Raw genomic sequence first — 22,637 nt, 5'->3', positions numbered from 1 at the left:
GACCAGGACAAGGTAAGTGGAAAGATCAGTAAGGGGTTGTGGTAGTATTTCTTCACTTAGGGATTCCTGGGAAGTGTGAAAAAATGATCTTGATAGTGTCAGTCCTCCCAGAATTTTTGGGTGATCTGTGTTTATTTTATAGCATTTAGGCCTGGCCAAAGCCTCCTGTAACCCTCCCTCCATTCTCAGAGTTTGCCCTTTGGTACAGGACCAGAAGGATGAAGGGCCAGGGGTTGAGAATAGAATTGCTTTATATATTAGCAAATGCCCACAATGCAGGCCTGCTCCCTGGGTTAGGCACTAGAGCAGGGGTAGGAAACCTGTGGCCTTCTAGGTCCTCATGTGTGGCCTTTGGAATACAAGTTCTACAGAACCAATCCTTTCATGAAAGGCATTTGTTCTGTGAAGTTTGGAGTCAGTCAGAGGGCTGCACTTGAGGACCTGGAGGGTGACATAGTGCCTCAAGCCTCAGGCTCCCCATCCCTCGCTCTCCCCTTCCCCTCCCCTACCCCTTCTCCTTCCTTCAAAAGGAGAGACTGGGGTTTTTGGAACTACTAAGATCAATCTCTGTTTCCCAGTTGTATTATTCACTTTAAGGGAACCTTTAGTTTAATAGCTGATTTTATTAATGGGAGGAACCAGGGCAGAACGAGGTAGAGAGTGAGGCTAACTATGGCGAGGTGGATAAAGAAGGGGCATCCTCTGACCCCTTGGTACATGAGAACTGGGGCCCTGTAGTATTTGAAGATTTTTTCGTGTTCATTGGCGTGCCATGTTGTGTTTGAGGACAAAGGTAATAGTGATGTTTGCCTACCACACTGGCTATTGTTTTGCATGTAATGCGCAGGAAAAGTATGGGTCTGGGGCCAGCTGAGATCATCAGATATTCCCTGGCACAATGATTCTAACAAATGAATTTTAAACTTCTTGGCTTCTTGAAGGAAGGTCCTCACGACTGCCCTTTGCCAGTCAAATTATCCTAGACTCGTTGATTTAGAGCTCAAAGGGTCCTTAAAGATCATTCAGTATAACCTTATGTTACACACAATTTTGTTGAGGCATTTCCAGTTGTGTCTGACTCTTTGTGATCCCATTTGAGATTTTCTCGGTGGAGCAGACAATTTATGGGGTGTGAGAGAGGACTAAGACTCTGGTGGGGGGGCTGCCTTCTACCTGCCACCCAATCAACTCTCCCCAGGGACTCCAAGAAGCAGCAGCATGTGCAGAAGCCACCCTGGTAAAACCACAACTGACAGGCCTCAAACTGGTCAGTGAGTCAGGGGCCATGTCCTCCCCAGTCAAGTGAAGACTTCCCTAGCAGAATGGGCAGATGGGAACAATGTATTCCAGTGGCCATGAAGGCAGCTGAAGCACACTCTGTGGAGTGCTTAGAACTTTGATCTGACATGGAAGATGCCAAGTTCATCCACTGCACCCCAGGCTATTGCTTTTATCTCTGCTCCTGCCCTGGATGCCATAGATGACTTTGGAAGAGGCTGGTAACTGCCTCCCTTAAAGCCAATTCGTCTGCAAGGCAGTAGATCACCCCATGATGTCACTAGAACCCTTCCAAAATGGAGAAACACCACTTTGGTGATGGGGAAAAATGAGGCCCAGACACAATGCAACTTCCCTATGGTCACACAGAGGCTCAGAGATTTGGAGCTGGAAGGGACGTTAGAGGTCACCAAGCCTTAAGGTTACTTCTGGCTCAAAATCTGTAGTCCTGAGTGACAGAGGTGAGTGAACACCACTGACTGCCTTCAGACCTAAACAGGACAGCCAAATACATTGCTGACATGGTAAGGGTTTATTGGGGTAAAAAGCTTCAGGCACTACCCATTAAGCAGAACCCTTGTAGCTAACTTGCTGTGTTCCAGGAGAGGGTCAAACTGATTTGAATGGCTTCCAGGACAACCACTTCTTCAGGTGGGAGCCCTGAGATCTGGGCATTCTTTATTTCTGGTCTTCCCAAAACTACAGGGGGTCCTGTTTGCTCCTTAAAAAGGTTCATCGCATCCATCACAGGAGGCGGCAAAAACTAGATGACCCTGAGGGTGAATGGCGAAAGGATGAGGTTTGTCTCTCTGAGGGATAATTACAGGAAGGTTCCCTTCTGGGGTCTCCAAGGTGAGGTAGGAGCATCCACTGCAAATAGGAGAAAGGAGGGTGAGGGTCCACTGGAGATGGGAAAGCACCAAGAGAAAGCCATAACTGAATGAGGGAAGCCACAAAGTACTCGTTTCCAGCCCAACTTGACTGCTCTGCTGGGGGACTGTCTGCTCCAGCTTGGCCTCCCCTCACAGCTCTGCAAGGACATTGCCCCAAATAAGAACGTTATGCCCTACTTCCCCCTTCATTCTGGTATGATCCCTCATGCAGGCTGTAAGCCTTCCACGTGCTCTAGATCCTCCATAGACTCCATGTCCTCCAAGTACTAAATTCAGTACACGTGCCACATACAAGTTAGCTCCCCAAATCCCATGAGTGGTCCACACTCTCTATGTGGCTTACACGCTCTAGGTAGCCCAGGTGACACCAATGCTGCACAAGTTCCACTTGCACGAAGCAGAAATCTTAAAGCCAAATGAATCCTACAAACGAGCCCCACACCCTATATAGATCCACACCCATGTATGTGCCCAAAACTCTAGGTGCCCTATACCACAGAAAATCCTTACACTTGATGTGTCCTACAACTTCTGGATGCCCCATGTCACACAAGAACCCTCCAACTTATGTATGTCCGACATCCTCTAGGTGTCCCATGCCACACAGGTATCCTACACTCTATGTGTGCCCTGTACCCTCCAGGTGCTCAGTGCCACACAATAATTCCACAGTCTGTGTGCCTCAAATCCTGAAATGCCATGCATCACAAGAGTCCTACACTCTCTATGTACCTTACACCCTCCAGCTGCCCCAAGGCACATAATAACTATACACCTTATGTGAACCTCTCCTTCCCTAGGTGCCACATGCCACACAAGAATCCTAAATCCTGTGTGTGTCCTTTCCCATTCAGGTGCCCCTTGCCACACAATAATGCTACATCTTATGTGTGTCCCACATCCTCAAGATGCCTCATGCCACATAATAACCTTGTACTCTATGTGTACCCTGTGTCCTCCAGGTGCCCGATTCTCCAGAAGAATCCTTCACTCTGTGTTTGACCTAAAATCTCCAGGTGAGCTATGCCACACAATAATACTACACCTCATGTGTGTCCCAATACAGACAAGAATCCTCCAACCTATGTGTGCCCTATACCGTCCAGGTCTCCCATGCCACACAATTACCCTACACTCTAAGTGTGCCCTATACTCTCCACATGCCCCATGCCACACAATCACCCTACACCTTATGTGTGTCCTATAACCTTCATCTGCCCCATGCCACACAGGTATTCTGCACTCTAGGTGTGGCCTATATCCTTCAGGTGCCCCATGCTACACAGTAATGCTCCACATTCTTGAAATGCCCCTTGCTGTGCAAGAATCATACATCCTACGTGTGTCTTTTACCCTACTGATGCCCCATGCCGTACAATAATGTGACACCTGATGTGTGTCCTATGCTCTCCAGGTGCCCCATGCCACAGAAATATCCCAAATCCTACATACTTTGACTACTCCATGTACCTTTCAACACAATGTTGCCCTGCACTCTCTATGTGCCCTATATGTTCTGTGTAATTCCTGCCCTGGTAAGGGCCCCCTCCCCCAGTCACTGTGTTTCCTCTGACCTCCAGGTACCTCATGCCACAGAAGTTGCCCTCATTCTACATGTGTCCCACACACTGTAAATGTGTCCTGTCACACGAAAGCCCCATACCCTGTATGTTCTCCAAGGAACACATTTATTTCATATGCTAAGTGGGTCCCACATTCTCCAGGCTACTCTTGAGCATAAATGCCCCATGCCTCATATGTACCCAACAACCTCCAAGTGTCCATGTCACACATGGGCCCCACACTTTGTACTTATCTCCTGTCATGCAAGGGCTCCATACTTTATGTGTATATATGTATCCATGTATATTTATGTGTGTGTATGTGTATGTTTGTACATGTATTGGCATGCATATACGTTTATGTGCACATGTTTATGTGTATATGTATGTATATTGTATATGTCTATATAGATGTGCATATATGAGTGTATGTGTGTATATGTATGTGTGCATATGTGTATTTGTTTTTTGTATATAAGTACATGCATATTTATATACAACATGTATGTGTGTATATGCATTTGTTTGTGTACATACATACATATATCTCCCACGCCCTACATATATATTCCCCCAACCTCCAAAAAGCCTAGGTTACATATGTGTCCCACTCTCTCCAAGTAGCCCATACCACTCAAGTGCCACACATGTCCCACACCCTTCCTTTTCCCCTTACCCTCCAATTGTCCCATGACAAACAAGTTTCCCAGACTTATATGTGCTCCTTGCCCCACATGGACAACATCCTATATATGCCTCACCCCCTCTGTGTGCCCCATTACACACAAATGGCTCACACTCTCCAAGGGCAACGAGTTCTACCAGGTCTTTGCTTTACCCTTCGCATTTAGCTTGCTGACCTGTATTTCATGTGGCTTTTCTAGTTCTATTTTGTTTCTCCACAATCGCTCCTTTGAAGACTTTGGATGGTGCCATTTCATATTCCTGCAGGTCCCTTGCTGGATGTTCAAACCCATTTCTTGAATTCCGGGTTCAAGGATATCCTCTAGGTTTTCTTGGAAGTTCTCCTCCCCTGTGGCCAGCTCAGATGGTTGGATGTCTTTCAATGGCATGTCTAGCTTACGTTCACTTACAGTGTTTACATTGTGTAGAGTTGGAAGTGGACTTTTTATTATGACACCTTGGCCTGATGTTTCTTTGTTCCTAATATACCTGCCACAGCCAGTTGTTCTGGATGTTTCCTCATTATTGATGGATATCTGTTGTACGGGGATGTCAGAGGAGTCCTCACAGGATTGGAAAGGAGGGACATAACCAAGAGATGCCCTCAATTCAGTAGAACTTGAGTGATCACACAAGGATCTGCCATATAGGTCTTCTGAACCTTTCCAGGTGGGATATTCAGAAGCTGCAGAATTCATTAGGAAGAAGAAAAATTCAAGAGATCTGTTTCTTTCCTCAGAGCTGAACACTTTGGTGATTCCCTGGAAGAAAGGTGAAATGAGGTGAGAATCTTTCCATTGATTGTCTTTGGATCTATTGCATTCAGCTTCCAGAAAACTGTCAGAGCATAGGGCATTCTTGGGCCCAGTCATCACTGTGTGCTCACTGGGTACTTGACACTACCTAAGTTTAGGCAGAACTTTTTTTCAGGACTCATCTGTGTAACCCTTGAGTAACTCAACCTCTATGGGTCTCAGTTTCCTCAACTGTAAAATGAGAGCATTAGTCCCAATGCCCTCTAGGGTCCCTTCCAACTCTATGTCAGGGAGTCACCAAGCATTTATTACACATCTATGGCGGGCGTGGCCTTAGAGATACACAGTTCAAAGAATTAAATGCTCCCTACTTTGAAAGAGTTTCCATTCTAATAAGCAGCAAAGTATATGTCTAAGAATACACAGCATCAACGACAGTCAGCAAATGTAAACGTATTACATTATTGTAGGCAGTTACGTCCCAGGCAGTTTAGGAGGAAGGGCAGTGGCACTTGGGGGCATTGAGAAAATCTTCTTGCAGAAGGTGATGCCTGAGCTGTCTCTTAAAGGAGACTGTATGAGGCAGATGGAAAGAGTGGCCTTTTAGAGAATGGATGGAGAGTCTCGTATGAAGAACATTGAGAAGACCAGTTTATGATCATAGAGTGAGGGAGGGGCACTGAGGTCCAGTTAGGCTGCAAAGATAACTTTGGGCCAGGTTGTGTAGGTTTTAAAGGCTAAATAGAGGATGCCATATTTTATCCAAGAGACAACAAGTAGCCACAGGATTTGCTTGTTAGAGTAATTGGTCAGATCTGCATGTAAGGAAAGCACTTTGACAACAATATGAAAAATGGACTGGAGAGGGGAGAGACTTGAAGTAGGGAGATCAATGAGAAGGCTGCTTCAGGTGACAAGTGCCTAACCCAGGCCTGAGGAACGTGTGGGCTCGAGGACACATGTGGCCATCTAGGTCCTCAAGTGAGGTCCTGTGAGAGAATCCAAACTTTGTAGAAGAAATCTCCTTAAAATAATTAATGACAAATAAATATTTAAAAATTAAAATTTAATTTTAAAGCAAAAAATTTTATTATAAAATAACAAATGATATTGATTAATTGAGGTGTTCATATTAATTCAATATTTCCATGATTAAATTTGATTGATTTACATAGATTTGATCATGAATTAACATTATTTATTTATGTTAACTTAAGAATTAAATAAAAATCATTTAATTGTATAAAGATAGAAATAATGTATAAATAAAATATATAAGTATGTAACATATATAATTATATGAATACAAAATAAAATTATATAGAATTATAAAATCAAAACTTGTCTGAATGAAAACAGTCACAGAATTTTTAAAATGAATATTAAAATTAAATAAACAAGAAAATGAAAAGGTATAAAATGAATTGTGTAACACTTGGACTCAGTCCAAAGGCGTCACGCAGGGAAACAGAAGGCCATGTGTAGGTGTCTAGAGTAATTGCAGCCTTTTGACAAAGCTCAAACTTCATATGAAACATATCTTAAGAAGATAATTAGTAATAAATTAAATATTGGAATATTAATCATAAAATTTAAATATAAAACACTTAAATAGATAAATAAAACAAAATAATAACACTAATTATTTAAAGGATTAATATTAAACAAATAAATGAATAAAACTAATTTATTAGCACTGTTTGAAAAATAAATGGAAATTATTGTTATGTTGATTTGGTAATTATTCTAAATTATATATTAATCCTATAAATGCACATGAATATAAAGGATCTATAAATATATGAATTAAATACACATAATATGTATATATGACATAATTATAAAAATTATTTAATCAATATTTTTATTAATTACTTAAAACATCTATACTAATTTGACAGTTAACTTTAAAACTAAATTCATGAAATAACGGTAAATAATAAAATAAGTACTTTAAAAGTTGGAGTCAGTCAAAGGACCCCACCCAAGGACCTAGAAGGCCTCAATGGCCTCCAGGCTAGAAGTTCTCCACCCCTGGACTAGGGGGAAGGAGGAAATCATGGTGGAGGTGAGGAGTCGATGGCAGGGAATGAGAAATGAGGGAAAAAGAGAAGGAAGCTCATTTCTGCTGACCTTTGTCTTATAAGCCAAGTCAGAGGGGGTGTCCTCTGCTAAGGAAGAGGGAACAGGGGGAGGCCTGGGAGGCTTGGGACGGAAGGGAAGGTTCACAACAGCTTCCATGGAGAGAGAGATCTCTGATTTTACCTGACCCCTGGAGCCCCGAAATCTTCCCTCAGGGCCTGTCTCACTTCCTTTATAATAATACCTGTTCCCTTTCCAGTGAATCCTTCTTTGCTGTACCATGAAAGCCTTGATCCCTTAATAGATTTTCTTCCTGTGTTTCACAAAGATGCAGAGGTGATACTGGATCTTTTCTTTGTTCTTTCACCTCTTTTATCTAAAGTGGGGTTGGGGGAAGGGGGAGAAAATTAGAGTGGACTTAAAGAGCAAGAGAAACCAGGCAAAGAATTAACGGCCACCTTCTTATGGTTATGGGGCCCTGTGGAAATGACCTTCACACACACCCACACACACACAGGAGGTCCCACACACACACACACACACACACACACACACACACACACAGACCCTTAATATTCTCCCAGAACTCCCCCCATTTGACCCATCCCAGACCATGAGTAAAAGGAGAAGAACCTCCCATATTTGCTTTGGTAGCTCAGGGCAGGCCAATGGCAGATTTTCAAAAGAAAGTTCAGTTGGAGGTTCCTTAAGACCCAGCTATCCCTACTGATAAGTAGCCCTCTTTCTACCCACTCTAACCAAAAGGGGAGGAAAACACTTACTTTTAAGTAAAAGAATCTCAGAAGGATAAGACACTCCAAATGCCTTCCATTCATTCAGGCCAGGTGAATTACTAGGGTAGCCTAGCCAAAGAACCCCCCAGGGTACCCTCGAGAACACAGGCACAGCCAAGGGTCCCGACTGCATCTCACCTCTTTGGCTGCCATCATCAACAGATAGGGAGGTGTCTGAGAAACCTGAGTGAGTGAAGAATCTCACTGCCAACTGGAATGACTACAGGGAGATCCTGACTGAGGGTTTGATGGACTCAGCCAGCAGCCTGAGCACAGCTGTGTTGCCTAAAGCCTTTTGCCTCCAGGAATCCCATCACTCCAATGTTACCATCATCGTAAAAGGTCCTGAGGTGGATGGTCCCTGATGACACACTGGACTGTACCAATGGAAGTGGCCAGTAGGGGAGAGGGACAGCCCACTGAGCCAAGATTCTAGGAAGGAGTTTGCTCTTAAAGGGGCCAAGGTTCACCTAGAATGACAAAGGGGATAGAAAGGGCTGAAGAAGAAGAGGATTTTAAGGAAAATGGAGGAGTTGGGGAAGAAACAGTCAAAAGCATGTGGCAAAAAGTTAAAGTCCTTGGCCTGGGCAAATCAACAGAGGAAAACCATACACGCATGCATGCACACATACACACATGAACACACACATGAACTCACACACATTGTGACCAGGAGAAGGTAAGTGAAAAGATCACCAAGACAGTTGAACTAGAATTAAGAGAAGTGATAATATCCAGAAGGTACCTCTCCTCAATTCTCTGCAGAAGAGGATCATGTGTATGTGTTACAGTACTACTGAATTCTTGTTAAAATGTTGTTAGAACAGGTGGCTCTGTATGGTAGGGAGAGGGATTGGGAAATAGAGGTAATAGACAACAATCTCGGTTTGTTGTGTTTTGTATTTATGTGACCAACTGAGGAGAGGGAAGCAGGTGAGTGCAGAGAGGCCTCGCCATATAAAAATGGTGGAGCTTGTAGCCCTAAGTATTTTGGGGAAGAAATCACCTGGCTCCCTGTGGAGAATAAATAAATGTTTCTAATTTGAAGATTTGTTCATTTAATTCCAAAGTGCTTCCTTTATAAAATGCACTGTAGCTTATATTTTATATGTGTATACATGGAATCATAGGTTAGGGAAAAAAAAATCAGATTTTTGAAGTGTGAGTATGTTGTTCTCAAGTCACTTGGCCCAACATGGGGTTGAACAGACACTCATTGCCTGTGTCTTGGTCCTGGGACAGATGGTGGTAAGGAGACTTTCTTGTCCCTTCACCGTGAGTGATGACTGTATGTAGAGAGAACAGAAACTTGATTTTAGCATCAGCCCATTTGGGAACTTGCAGAATAACATTCTAAATGGAACACCAAAGGATTGATTGGTTATTGATACCACAAATCAGTCTGATTGGAATATTAACTGGTGTCTAACGTCTAATCAGCTTTATAAACCATGTTTCTGTACATCATCTATTTGTGCAGCTGTACTTTGCTCTCCTTAATCCCATACACATGAAGAGCTTGGTCTGTGCAATACTTTGTTCTTTCCATTTAAAGCTTTCTCTGTGACATTCCTGCCCCTTCCCAGGGATCTGCTTTCCGTCCCTTTCCCATATAGAGCCCTCTCCTGTAACAAGTAAATGTAGTCCAGCAAAACAAGGCAGTGCACCAACCCTGTCTGCCTCATTTCACACTCCCTACAAAAATTCACAAAGGAAAATCAATACAATTATTAAATTTGAATTTGGGGCTCTGAGCAACCCCCCGGTTTAGCAGCCTCCCTGTGGGAATGCTACTGGTAGTGGTGTGTGGAACTGACGAGTCCCCAGCTTGGAGGGTGGGGTTTCATCCCCTTCTGTGTCTCTTCCCAGCTCTCCATAGTGTACTTCCCAGTCTTGGCTTTGTGGACACTGACTTCAGAGAGAGGTAGAGGGCAAGCTCTTGGGGGTTGTGGTAGCATGTCTTCTCTTAGGGATTCCTGGGAAGCAGGAAAAAATGATCTTGATGCAGAGCTAATCACTGCCAGAGTGTTTGGGTCGCTTGGTTTCATGTTGTAGCAGTTAGACCAGACGAAGGCCGCTCCATTCTCAGAGTTTGCCCTTTGGTACAGGAATCATCTGATCACTCACTCAGGTTTCTCAGACACCTCCCTCTCTGTCAATGATGCCAGCCAAAGTGGTGAGATTAAGTCGGGACTCTTAAAATTAACATTCAACTTCCTGGCATCTTGAATGTCTTCACTACTACCCTTGCCAGTTAAATTATCCTAGACTCATGAATTTAGAGCTCATAGGTTCCTTAAAGGTCATTCAGTATAACCTTATGTTCCATCTAATTTTGTGGGGTCATTTCCAGTTGTGTCTGACTATTTGTAACTCCATTTAAAATTTTCTTGGTGGAGAATGCAGTGTATGTGGTGTCAAGGAGGACTAAGACTTCTGGTGGGGGCTCTGCCTTCCACCTGCCACCCAATCAACTCTCCCCAGGGACTCCAAGAAGCAGTAGCATGTGCAGAAGCCACACCCTGGTAAAAGCACAACTGACAGGCCTCAAGCTGGTCAGTGAGTTAGGGGCCATGTGTTCTCCAATCAAGTGAAGACTTGCCTAGCAGACTGGGCAGATGGGAAGAATTTATTCCAGTGGCCATGAAGGCAGCTGAAGCCCACTCTGTGGAGTGCTTAGAACTCTGATCTGACATGGAAGATGCCAAGGTCATCCACTGCACCCTGGGTGATTGGCTTTATCTTTTCTGCAGCCCTGGATGCCACAGATGACTTTAGAAGAGGCTGGTAACTACCCCTCTTAAATCCAATTCATCCACAGGTCAGTAGAGCACCCCATGATGTCACTGTCCTCCTTCCAAAATGGAGAAACAACACTTTGCAGAAGGGGAAAAATGAGGCCCAGACACAAAGCAACTTCCCTATGGTCACATACAGGCTCACAGATTTGGAACTAGAAGGGACCTTAGAGGTCACCAAGTCTTAAGGTCACTTCTGGCTCAAAATCCATAGTCCTGAGTGACAGAGCTGAGTGAACACCACTGACTGCCTTCAGACCCAAAGAGGACAGCCAAATACAATACATTGTTGACATGGTAAGTGTTTATTGGGGTAAAAAACATCAGCACTACCCATCAAGGCAGAAGCCACTGCAGGTAACTTGCTGTGTTCAAGGATAGTTTCAAACTTAATGAAATGGCTTCCAGGGCAATCACCTCCACAGTCGGGAGCCCTGAGATCCGGGCACTCTTCGTTTCTGGTCTTCGCATCTTTGCAGGGGCTTCACTTTGCCCCTTGAAAAAGTTTGTTGGATTTATAGCAAGAGGCAGTGAAAACTAGATGACCATGAGGATGGATTGCCAAAGGATGTGGATTGGCTCTCTGAGGGATAATTACAGGAAGGTTCTGTTGTGAGTTCACGAAAATTAGGTAGGATCATCAACTGCAAATAGGAGAAAGTAGGGTGAGGGTCAGCAGGTGAAGGGAAAGCACCAAGAGAAAGTTATAACTGAATAACGGAAGCCACAAAGTACACATTTCCAGCCCAAGCAGACTGCTTTGCTGGAGGACTGTCTGCTCCAGCTGGGCCTCCCCTCCCAGCTCTGCAAGGGCATTGCCCCAAATAAGAACATTGTGGCATATTTCCCCCTTCGTTCTTGTATCATCCCTCATGCAACTTGTAAGGTTTCCAAGTGCTCTGCATCCTCAAAAGGCTCCATGTCCTCCAAGTACTACATTCACTACACATTCCCCATAGAAGTGAGCTCCCCAAATCCCATGCATGATTCATACTCTGTATGTGGTTTAGACGTTCCAGGTAGCCTAGGTGACAGGAATGCTGCACAAGTTTCATTTGCATGAAACACAAATCTTAAAACCGAATGACACTTATAAAGGAGCCCCATGCTACACAATAACCCTACACTCTATATGTGTGCTATACCCTCCAGGAGCCCTATGAAACAGAAAACACCTACACCTGATGTGTGTCCTGCATCTTCTGGCTCCCCTATGCCATACAACAACCCTAAACCCTATATATATCCCACAGTCTCTAGGTGTCCCATGCCTCACTGGTGTCCTAGACCCTGTGTGTGTCCTATACCCTCTAGGTTCCTCATTCCACACAGCTGTCCTACACATTCTGTATGACCTGCCTCCTCAAGTTGCACAGCCCCACAACAAGGCTGTCCTCTGTGGGCCCCACATCCCCTAGGGGCTCCATGTCACACAAGAATGCTACATCCCCCGTGTATCCTATACCCTCCAGGTGCCCCATGTCACATAATAACCCTATACACTAAGTGTGGCCTATATCGTCCAGGTGGCCCATGCAACACAGGTGTTCTACATCTTATATGTGTCCTATACCCTCTAGGTGCCCCATGCCACACAACAGTGCTACACGCTATGCGTGACCCACACCCTCGAGATATCCCATGCCACACAAGATACCCCATGCTCCACAAGAGTCCAACCCTCTAGGTGTGCCCTATACCCTCCAGATGCTCCATGTCACACAATAATCCTGTGTATTATGTGTGCCCTCTACCTTCCAGGTTCTCCAGGCCCACAATAACCATATACATTGTGGGTGCCCCACATCCCCTAGGTGCCCCATGCCTCACAAGTATCTTACACTATATGTATACCCTGTACCCTCCAGATGCTCCATGCCACACTGTAATGCTATAGTCTTTGCGGGCTCCCATCCTTCAGATGCTGCATGCCACACAAAACCCTACATTATATGTGTGGAAAACACCCTCCAGGTGACCCATGCCACACAGGTGTCCTACACCTTATATGTGCCCCACGACACACCAAAACCCTATATCATATTTGTGCTTACTACCCTCCAGGTGTCCCATGCCACGCAATAATCCTGCACCCTAAGTGTGCCCCACGTCCTTCAGATACCTTATGCCACACAGGTGTCCCACTTTCTATATATACCCTATACGCCATCCCACACCTGATGTGTGCCCTATACCCTCCAGGTGCCCCATGCTGCACAAATGTCCCCAATCCTATATGCCCTGACTGCTCCAAGTGCCTTTCACTACAATGCTGCCCTGCACTCTTTATGTGCCCTATATGTTCTTTATAATTTTTTTCCTGGTAAGGGCCCCCTCCCCCAGCCCCTATGTTCCCTTTGACCTCCAGGTACTACATGACACAGAAGTCCCCCTCATTCTGTATGGGTCCTACACACTGTAGGTGAGTCCTGTCACACAAAAGCCGCACACCCTGATTGTTCCCCAAGACACACATTTATTTCATATGCTAAGTGGGTCCCACACTCTCCAGGTAACCTATGAAAATAAGTGTCTTACACCTTATATGTACCCCACAACCTCCAGGTGTGCCATGTGCCATGGGCGCCACACCTTGTATGTACCTCCTTTCATAAAAGTGCTCCATACTATATATGCATATACGCATTCATGTACGTGTGTGTATGTATACTTGTGTGTTTGTAACATGCATTTGTATGTGCATACATATTTATTGTCAATGTTTAGACATTTTGCATATGTATATGTACCTGTATGTGTATACAGATGTGCATGCATGTGTGAATGTATGTGTGTATCTATGTGTATATCTGTATGTATATAAGTATATGTACAGGTGTATGTGCATTTCCATCCAACATGTATGTGTGCATGCATATGTTTGTGTATGTGTGTGTGCACACATACCTACATGCATATATATCCCACACCCTATGTATTCCCTCAACCTCCAAGTATCCTAGGTTATATATGTGCCCCATAACCTCTAAGTAGCCCATACCACACAAGTGCCACACATGTGCCACATCCTTCCTGTTCCCCTTTCCCTCCAATTGCCTCAGGACGCACAAGTTTTCCAGACCTATATGTGCTCCATGCCCCACATGGACACCATCCTATGTATGCCTCACCCCCTCTGTGTACACCCTCTGTGTGCCCCATTTCACACAAGTGGCTCACACTATCCAAGTGCAATGAGTTCTCCCAGGTCTTTTACCCTTCAGATGTAACTTACTGACCTGTATTTCACATGGCCTTTCGAAATCTATTTCATTTCGGCAGAACTGCTCTTTTAAAGACTTTGGATGGTGGCATCTTCTATTTCTCCAGGTCCCTTGTTGCATGTTCAAACCCATTTCTCGAATTCCGGGTTCAAGGATATCCTCTAGGTTTTCTTCCTCCACCGTGGCCAGCTCAGATGGTTTGATGTCTTTGAATGGCACGTCTAGGTGACGTTCACTAACAGGGCTGACGTTGTGTCGAGTTGGAAGTGGACTTTTTATGATGATACCTTGGCCTGATGTTTCTTTGTTCCTAATATACCTGCCACTGTCAGTTGTTCTGGATGTTTCCTCATTATTGACGGATATCTGTTGTACAGGGATGTCAGAGGAGTCCTCACAGGATTGAAAAGGGAGGGACATAACCAATAGCTCTTAAAAGGAGAGATTCTATGAGGCAGATGGAAGGAGTGGCCTTTTAGATAATGGATGGAGAGTCCTGTATGAAGAACACTGAGAAGATCAGGTTATGATCACAGAGTGAGGGAAGAGGCCTGAGGTCCAGTGAGGCTGAACAGATAACTTTGAGCCAGGGTGCATGCCCGTTAAAGGCTAAATGGAGGATGCAGTGTTTTATCCAAGGAGCCACAAGTAGTCACAGGAGTTGCTTGTTAGAGTGCAAGGGTCAGATCTGCATGTGAGAAAACACTCTAAGAACAGTATGAAAAATGGACTAGAGAGGGGAGAAACTTGAAGCAAGGAGACCAATGAGAAGGCTGCTTGAGGTGACAAGGGCCTAACCCAGGACTGAGGAACCTGTGGGGTCTAGGCACATGTGACCATCTAGGTCCTCAAGTGAGGCCTATTGAGAGAATCCACACTTCACAGAAGATATCACGTTAATAAAATAATAAAAAAGAAATTTTTAAATAATATTTCTATTTTAAAGACTAAATATTTAAAAGAAAACACAAAAATAAGTAATGTTAATTCAGGTATCCCTATTCATTCAACAATTCAAGGATTAAAATCAATGTATTTACATAAATTGAATAATTAACTAACAATTTTTGTTTATATTAATAGCGTAGGTAAATAAAGTATGCTACTAATTCTGTGAATATAAATTATATGCAAATTATTCATTGAAATATACAAACTTTAAGTATAACTGTATTCATCACATTAGCATGTAATGTAATTACATGTAATTGTGTAATCAGAATTTATATTAATTAACTGAAATATTTATACAAATTTGATAATTTTACAATCAGAATAGTGAAATATTAGGTATTAAAATAATTTCTATACAACTTGGACATAGCCAAAAGGCCCCACCCAAGCATCTAGATGGTCGTATTTAGCCTTCCAGATCCTCAAGTGCCGGCCTTTAGAGGAATCCAGACTTCACAGAAAAACATCTATAATAGAATAATTAGAAATAAAATAAATATTGATATATTAATAATTAAAATTTAAGTGTTAATATTTCAAATGAAATAAAATGAGAACATAAATTAATTAATGGATTTATATTCCATAATTCAATGAATAAAATTGATTTATTGACACTGGTTTAATATTAAATTAAAATAATTTACTTATATTCTGTTGATAATTAGTCTAAATCATACATTAATCCTATAAATGCATGCAAATACAAATTAATTGTCTATATGTTATAAAAATATATATGATCAAAATTTTATAAAGTTATTAAAATATTAATATTGATTGGATAATTAATTTTAAAATTAAAGTAATGAAATAATGATAAGAAGGAAACGAATTCTGTAAAACTTGGACTCAGTCAATGGGCCAGACCCAAGAACCAAGAAGGCCACATGTCGCCTCCATGTCACAGGTTCCCCATCCCTGGACTATAGGAAAGGGGGAGACCACAGTGGAGTAGGAGAGATGATTTCGTGGTATGTGAAATGAAGGGAAAAATGGAAGGAAACTCATCTCCACTGGCCTTGATTGTCTCACCCAAGTCAGAGAGGGTGTCTTCTGCTGAGGGAGAGGGAACAGGGCGAGGCCTGGGAGGCTTGGGGGTCTTGGGAGGGGAAGGGAAGGTTCACAACAGCTTCCATGGAGAGAGAGATCTCTGATTTTACCTGACCCCTGGAGCCCAGAAATCTTCCCTCAGGGCCTGTCTCCCTTCCTTTATAGTAATACTTGTTCCCTTTCCAGTGAATCCTTCTTTGCTGTTTCATGAAAGCCTTCATCCCTTAACAGATTTTCTTCCTGTGTTTCAGAAAGATGCAAAGGTGATACTGGACCTTTTCTTTGTGCTTTCACCTTCCTTTATCTAAAGTGGGGTTGGGGGAAGGGGGAGGAAATTAGACTGGGCTTAAAGAGCAAGAAATATCAGGTCAGGGATTAACTGGCACCCTCTTATTGTTCTGGGGCATTGCTGAAATGTCCTGCACACACAGACACCCAGACACGCAGACACACAGACACCCAGACACGCAGACACGCAGACACACAGACACACAGACACACATACACATGCACACCCTTAAGATTCTCCCACAACTCTCCTCCATTTGACACATCTCAGATCATGAAGAAAAGTAGAAGAATCTCCCATATTTGCTTTGGTAGCTCAGGGGAGACCAATGACAGATTTCAAACGAAAGTTCAGTTGGAGGTTCGTTAAGACCAAGGTATCCCTACTGATAAGTAGCCCTCTTTCTACCCACTCTAACCAAAAGGGGAGGAAAACACTTACTTTTAGATAAAAGAATCTGAAAAGAATAAGACACTCCCAATGGCCCCCATTCATTCAGGCCAGGTGAATTATTAGGGTAGCCCAGCCAAAGAACCCCCCAGGGTACCCTCCAGAACACAGGCACAGCCAAGTGTCCCAACTTCATCTCACCTCTTTGGCTGCCATCCGTGACAGGTAGGGAGGTGTCTGAGAAACCTGAGTGAGTGATCACAAGAATCTCTTGCCAACTGGGTTGATTAGAGGGAGATCCTGAGTGAGGGAGTGATGGACTCTGCCAGCAGCCTGAGCAGAGCTGTGTTGCCTAAAGCCTGTTGCCTCCAGGAATCCCACCATTCCAATGTTAGCTTCATCATAAAAGGTCCTGAAGTGGAGGGTCCTGATGACACAATGGACTGCACCAATGGAAGTGTCCAGTAGGGGGATGGGGCAGCTCACTGAGCCAAGATTCTAGGAAGGAGGTTGTTCTTAAAGGGGCAAGGCTCACCAAGAAGGACAAAGGGGATAGAAAAGACTGAAGCAGAAGAAGATTTTCAGGCAAATGGACATGTTTGGGAAGCAATAGACAAAAAAATGTGGCAAAAGGTTCAAGTCCTTGTCCTGGGGAGATCAAAAGAGGACAACCATAGACACATGCATGCACACATACACACACACACAGACACACACACACACGTCATGACCAGGACAAGTTAAGTGGAAAGATCAGTAAGGGGTTGTGGTAGTATTTCTTCACTTAGGGATCCCTGGGAAGTGTGAAAAAATGATCTTGATAGTGTCAGTCCTCCCAGAATTTTTGGGTGATCTGTGTTTATTTTATAGCATTTAGGCCAGGCCAAAGCCTCCTGTAACCCTCCCTCCATTCTCAGAGTTTGCCCTTCTGGTACAGGACCAGAAGGATGAGGGGACAGGGGCTCCGAATAGAATTGCTTTATACACAAGCAAATGCCCACAATGCAGGCCTGCTCCCTGGGTTAGGCACTAGAGCAGGGGTAGGAAACCTGTGGCCTTCTAGTCCTCATGTGTGGCCCTTTGGATCCAAGTTCTAGAGAACCAATCCTTTCATGAAAGGCATTTGTTCTGTGAAGTTTGGATTCAGTCAGAGGGCTGCACTTGAGGACCTGGAGGGTCCCATAGTGCCTCAAGCCTCAGGCTCCCCATCCCTCCCCCTCCACTTCCCCTCCCCTACCCCTTCTTCTTCCTTCAAAAGGAGAGCCTGGGGTTTTGGGAATGGCTAAGATGAATCTCTGTTTCCTAGCTGAATTATTCACTATAAGGGAAACTTTAGTTCATTAGGAGATCTTATTAATGGGAGGAGCCAGGGCAGAACCAGGTAGAGAGTGAGGCTGAGTATGGTGAGGTGGATAAAGAAGGGGCATCCTCTGTGCCCCTTGGTACATGAGAACTGAGGCCCTGTAGTATTTCAAGATTTTTTCGTGTTCATTGGCGTACCATGTTGTGTTTGAGGACAAAGGTAATAGTGATGCTTTTTTGTGTAATGTGCAAGAAAAGTATGGGTCTGGGGCCAACTGAGATAATCAGATATTCCCTGGCACAATGATTCTAAAAAATGAACTTTACACTTCTTGGTGTCTTGAAGGAAGGTCCTCACGACTGCCCTTTGCCTGTCAAATTACCCTAGACTCATTGATTTAGAGCTCATAGGGTCCTTAAAGGTCATTCAGTATAACCTGATGTTACCCATAGTTTTGTTGAGGCATTTCCAGTTGTGTCTGACTCTTTGTGATCCCGTTTGGGATTTTCTCGGTGGAGAACACAATGTATGGGGTGTCAGAGAGGACTAAGCCTTCTGGTGGGGGGGCTGCCTTCTACCTGCCACCCAATCAACTCTCCCCAGGGACTCCAAGAAGGTGCAGCATGTGCAGAAGCCACACCCTGGCAAAACCACAACTGACAAGGCTCAAACTGGTCAGTGAATGAGGGACCATGTCGTTCCTAATCAAGTGAAGAGTTCCCTAGCAGAGTTGGCAGATGGGACCAATGTATTTCAGTGGCCATGAAATCAGCTGTGGAGTGCTTACAACTTTGATCTGACATGGAAGATGCCAAGGTCATCCACAGCACCTCGGGCTATTGCCTTTATCGTTTTTACTGCCCTGGATGCCACAGATGACTGTAGAAGAAGCTGGTAACTGCCTCCCTTGAATCGAATTCATCCACAAGTCAGTAGACCATGATGTCCCTGGACCACTTCCAACATGGAGAAACAACACTTTGCAGATGAGGAAAAATGAGGCCCAGACACAAAGCAACTTCCCTATGGTCACATAGAGGCTCACAGATTTGGAGCTGGAAGGGACCTTAGAGGTCACCAAGTCTTAAGGTCACTTCTGGCTCAAAATCCATAGTCCTGAGTGTCAGAGGTGAATGAACACGACTGACTGCCTTCGGACCCAAATAAGACCGCCAAATATATTCTTGGCATGTTAAGTGTTTATTGGGGTAAAAAGCATCAGGCACTACCCATTAAGGCAGAAGCCCTTGCAGCTAACTTGCTGTGTTCAAGGAGAGTGTCAAAGGGGACTGAATGGCTTCCAGGACATTGACTTCTCCAGGTGGGAGCCCTGAGATCTGGGCATTCTTTATTTCTGGTCTTTCCAAAAGTACAGGGGCTCCCCTTTGCCCCTTGAAAAGGTTGGTGGGATCTATTGCAGTTGGTGGCGAAAACTAGATGACCATGAGGGTAGATTGCCAAAGGATGTGCATTGGCTCTCTGAGGGACAACTACAGGACGGTTCTGTTCTGTGGTCTCCAAGATCAGGTAGGAGCATCCACTGCAAATAGGAGAAAGGACGGTGAGGGTCCGCTGGAGATAGGTAAGCACCAAGAAAAAGCTGTAACTGAATGAGGGAAGCCACAAAGTACTCATTTGTAGCCCAAGCAGACTGTTCTGATAGAGGACTGTCTGCTCCAGCTTGGCCTCCCCTCACAGCTCTGCAAGGACATTGCCCCAAATAAGAACGTTATGCCCTACTTCCCCCTTCATTCTTGTATGATCCTTCATGCAGTTTGTAAGCCTTCTAAGTGTGATCCTCAATAGACTCTGTGTCCTCCAAGTACTCAGTTCACTACATGTGCCACATACAAGTTAGCTCCCCAAATCCCATGAGTGGTCCACACATTGTATGTGGCTTACACGCTCCAGGTAGCCCAGGTGACACCAATGCTGCACAAGTTCCACTTGCATGAAACCCAAATCTTAAAGCCAAATGTCTCCTATGAACGAGACCCACACTCTATATGGATCCACACCCATATATGTGCCCAAAACTCTAGGTGCCCTATACCAAAGGAAAACCTTACACTGGCTGTTTTTTACATCTTCTGGATGCCCCATGTCACACAAGAATCCTCCACCCTATGTATGTCCCACATCCTCTAGGTGTCCTGTGCTACACAGGTGTCCTACATTCTATGTGTGCCCTATACCCTCCAATTGCTCAGTGCCACACAATAATGTACAGCTTGTGTGCCCCAAATCCTGTAATACCATGCATCATGAGTCGTACACTCTATGTGTACCTTATACTCTTCAGATGCCCCATGGCACATAAAAACCATACACCTTATGTGAACCTCTGCTTCCCTAGGTGCCACATGCCACACAGGAATCCTAAATCCTGTGTGTGCCCTTTCCCATTCAGGTGCCCCTTTCCACACAATAATGCTACATCTTATGTGTGTCCCACATCCTCAAGATGCCACACAATAACCTTATACTCTATGTGTACCCTGTATTCTCCAGGTGCCCCATTGTCCACAAGAATCCTTCACTCTGTGTTTGTCCTAAAATCTCCAGGTGGCCTATGCCACAGAATAATGCTACACTTCCTGTGTGCCCCAATATAAACAAGAATCCACCAATCTATATGTGCCCTATACACCCCAGGTCTCCCATGCCACACAATCACCCTACATCTTATGAGTACCCTATATCCTTCATCTCCCCCATGCCACACAGGCATCCTTCACTCTAGGTGTGGCCCATATCCTTCAGGTGCCCCATGCCACACAGTAATGCTCCACATCCTTGAAATGCCCCATGCTGTACAAGAATCATCAATCCTATGTGTGTAATTTACCCTACACATGCCCCATGCCATACAATAATGTGACACCTGATGTGTGTCCTATGCTCTCCAGGTGCCCCATGCCACACAAATATCCCAGATCCTACATACTGTGACTACTCCAGGTGCCTTTCACCACAATGTTGCCCTGCACTGTCTAAGTGCCCTAATTGTTCTGTGTAATTCCTGCCCTGGTAAGGGCCCCCTCCCCCAGTCACTATGTTTCCTCTGACCTACAGATACCTTATGCCACAGAAGTTGCCCTCATTCTACATGTGTCCCACACGCTGTAAATGAGTCCTGTCGCATGAAAGCCCCATACCCTGTTTGTTTTCCAAGGAACACATTTACTTCGTATGCTAAGTGGGTCCCACATCCTCCAGGCTACTCATGAGAATAAATGCCCCATGCCTCATATGTATCCAACAACCTCCAAGTGTCTCATGTGACACATGTGCCCCACACCCTGTACTTATCTCCTGTCATACAAGGGCTCCATACTTTATGTGTATATATGTATCCGTGTATGTATATGCATGTGTGTATGTTTGTATATGTATTGGCATGCACATACATGTATATGTACATGTTCATGTGTGTATATGTGTGCATATGTGTATTTGTTTGTGTATAAGTATATGCATATTTATGTGCAACATGTATGTGTGTATATGCATTTGTGTATATACATACATATATCTCGCACACCCTATATGTATATATATGTATATATATATGTGTATGTATATATATATATATATATATATATATATATATATATATATATACTTCCCCAAACTCCAAGTATCCTACATTATATATGTGCCCCACTCCCTCCAAGTATCCTATACCACTCAAGTGCCAAACATGTCCCACATCCTTCCTTTTCCCCTTACCCTCCAATTGTCCCATGACACACAAGTTTCCCAGACCTCTATGTGCTCCTTGCCCCACACGGACAACATCCTGTATATTCCTCACACCCTTTGTGTGCCCCATTCCACGCAAATGGCTCATACTATCGAAGCGCAAGGAATTCTACCAGGTCTTTGCTTTACCCTTTGCATTTAACTTGCTGACCTGTATTTCATGTGGCTTTTCTAATTCTATATTCTTTCTCCAGAATTGCTCCCTTGAAGACTTTGCATGGTGCCATTTTCTATTTCTCCAGGTTCCTTGCTAGATGTTCAAACCCATTTCTTGAATTCCTGCTTCAACGATATCCTCTAGGTTTTCTTGGCAATTTCCTCCACTGTGGCCAGCTCAGATGGTTTGATGTCTTCCAATGGCATGTCTAGCTCACGGTCACTAACAGTGTTTACATTGTCCTGAGTTGGAAGTGGACTTTTTATGATGGTACCTTGGCCTGATGTTTCTTTGTTCTCATTATATTTGCCACTGACAGTTGTTCTGGATGTTTCCTCATTATTGATATATATCTGTTGAACGGTGATGTCAGAGGAGTCTCACAGGATTGAAATGGAGGGACATAACCAATAGATGCACTCAATTCACTAGGACTTGAGTCATCACAGAAGGAACTGCCAGGTAGATCTTCTGAACCTTTCCAGGTGGGACCTTCAGAAGTCGTCGTGTTCAATAGTAAGAAGAAAACTTCAAGAGATCTCTTTCTTTCCTCTAAGCTCAAGACTTTGTTGATTCCCTGGAAGAAAGATGAAATGAGGTGAGAATCTTTCCATTGATTGTCTTAGGATCTATTGCATTCACCCTTCAGAATACTC

The 22,637-nt window shown here is 44.1% G+C and overlaps 1 long non-coding RNA gene across 3 annotated transcripts; it reads right to left on the bottom strand.

Moving 5' to 3' along the window:
• Positions 1–11,132: 11,132 nt before the first annotated feature.
• On the bottom strand, positions 11,133–17,160 carry LOC140515195 (uncharacterized). Of its 3 annotated transcripts, none has more exons than XR_011970887.1 (4): positions 16,958–17,160; positions 16,188–16,317; positions 14,086–14,758; positions 11,133–11,490 (listed from the first exon to the last, which is right to left on the bottom strand). It is a non-coding gene; the product is annotated as an uncharacterized lncRNA (long non-coding RNA). The 3 variants fall into 3 exon arrangements; XR_011970888.1 differs by having other exon boundaries at positions 14,086–14,436; positions 16,958–17,150; XR_011970889.1 differs by having other exon boundaries at positions 16,249–16,317; positions 16,958–17,150.
• Between the last annotated feature and the right edge of the window lie 5,477 nt (positions 17,161–22,637).

This window comes from Notamacropus eugenii, chromosome X, assembly GCF_028372415.1.
Source record: "Notamacropus eugenii isolate mMacEug1 chromosome X, mMacEug1.pri_v2, whole genome shotgun sequence".
In the NCBI taxonomy this organism is placed as follows: Eukaryota; Metazoa; Chordata; class Mammalia; order Diprotodontia; family Macropodidae; genus Notamacropus; species Notamacropus eugenii.
The sequence above is the reverse complement of the archived record's forward strand: the minus strand, read 5'-3'. Positions and strand labels throughout refer to the sequence as shown.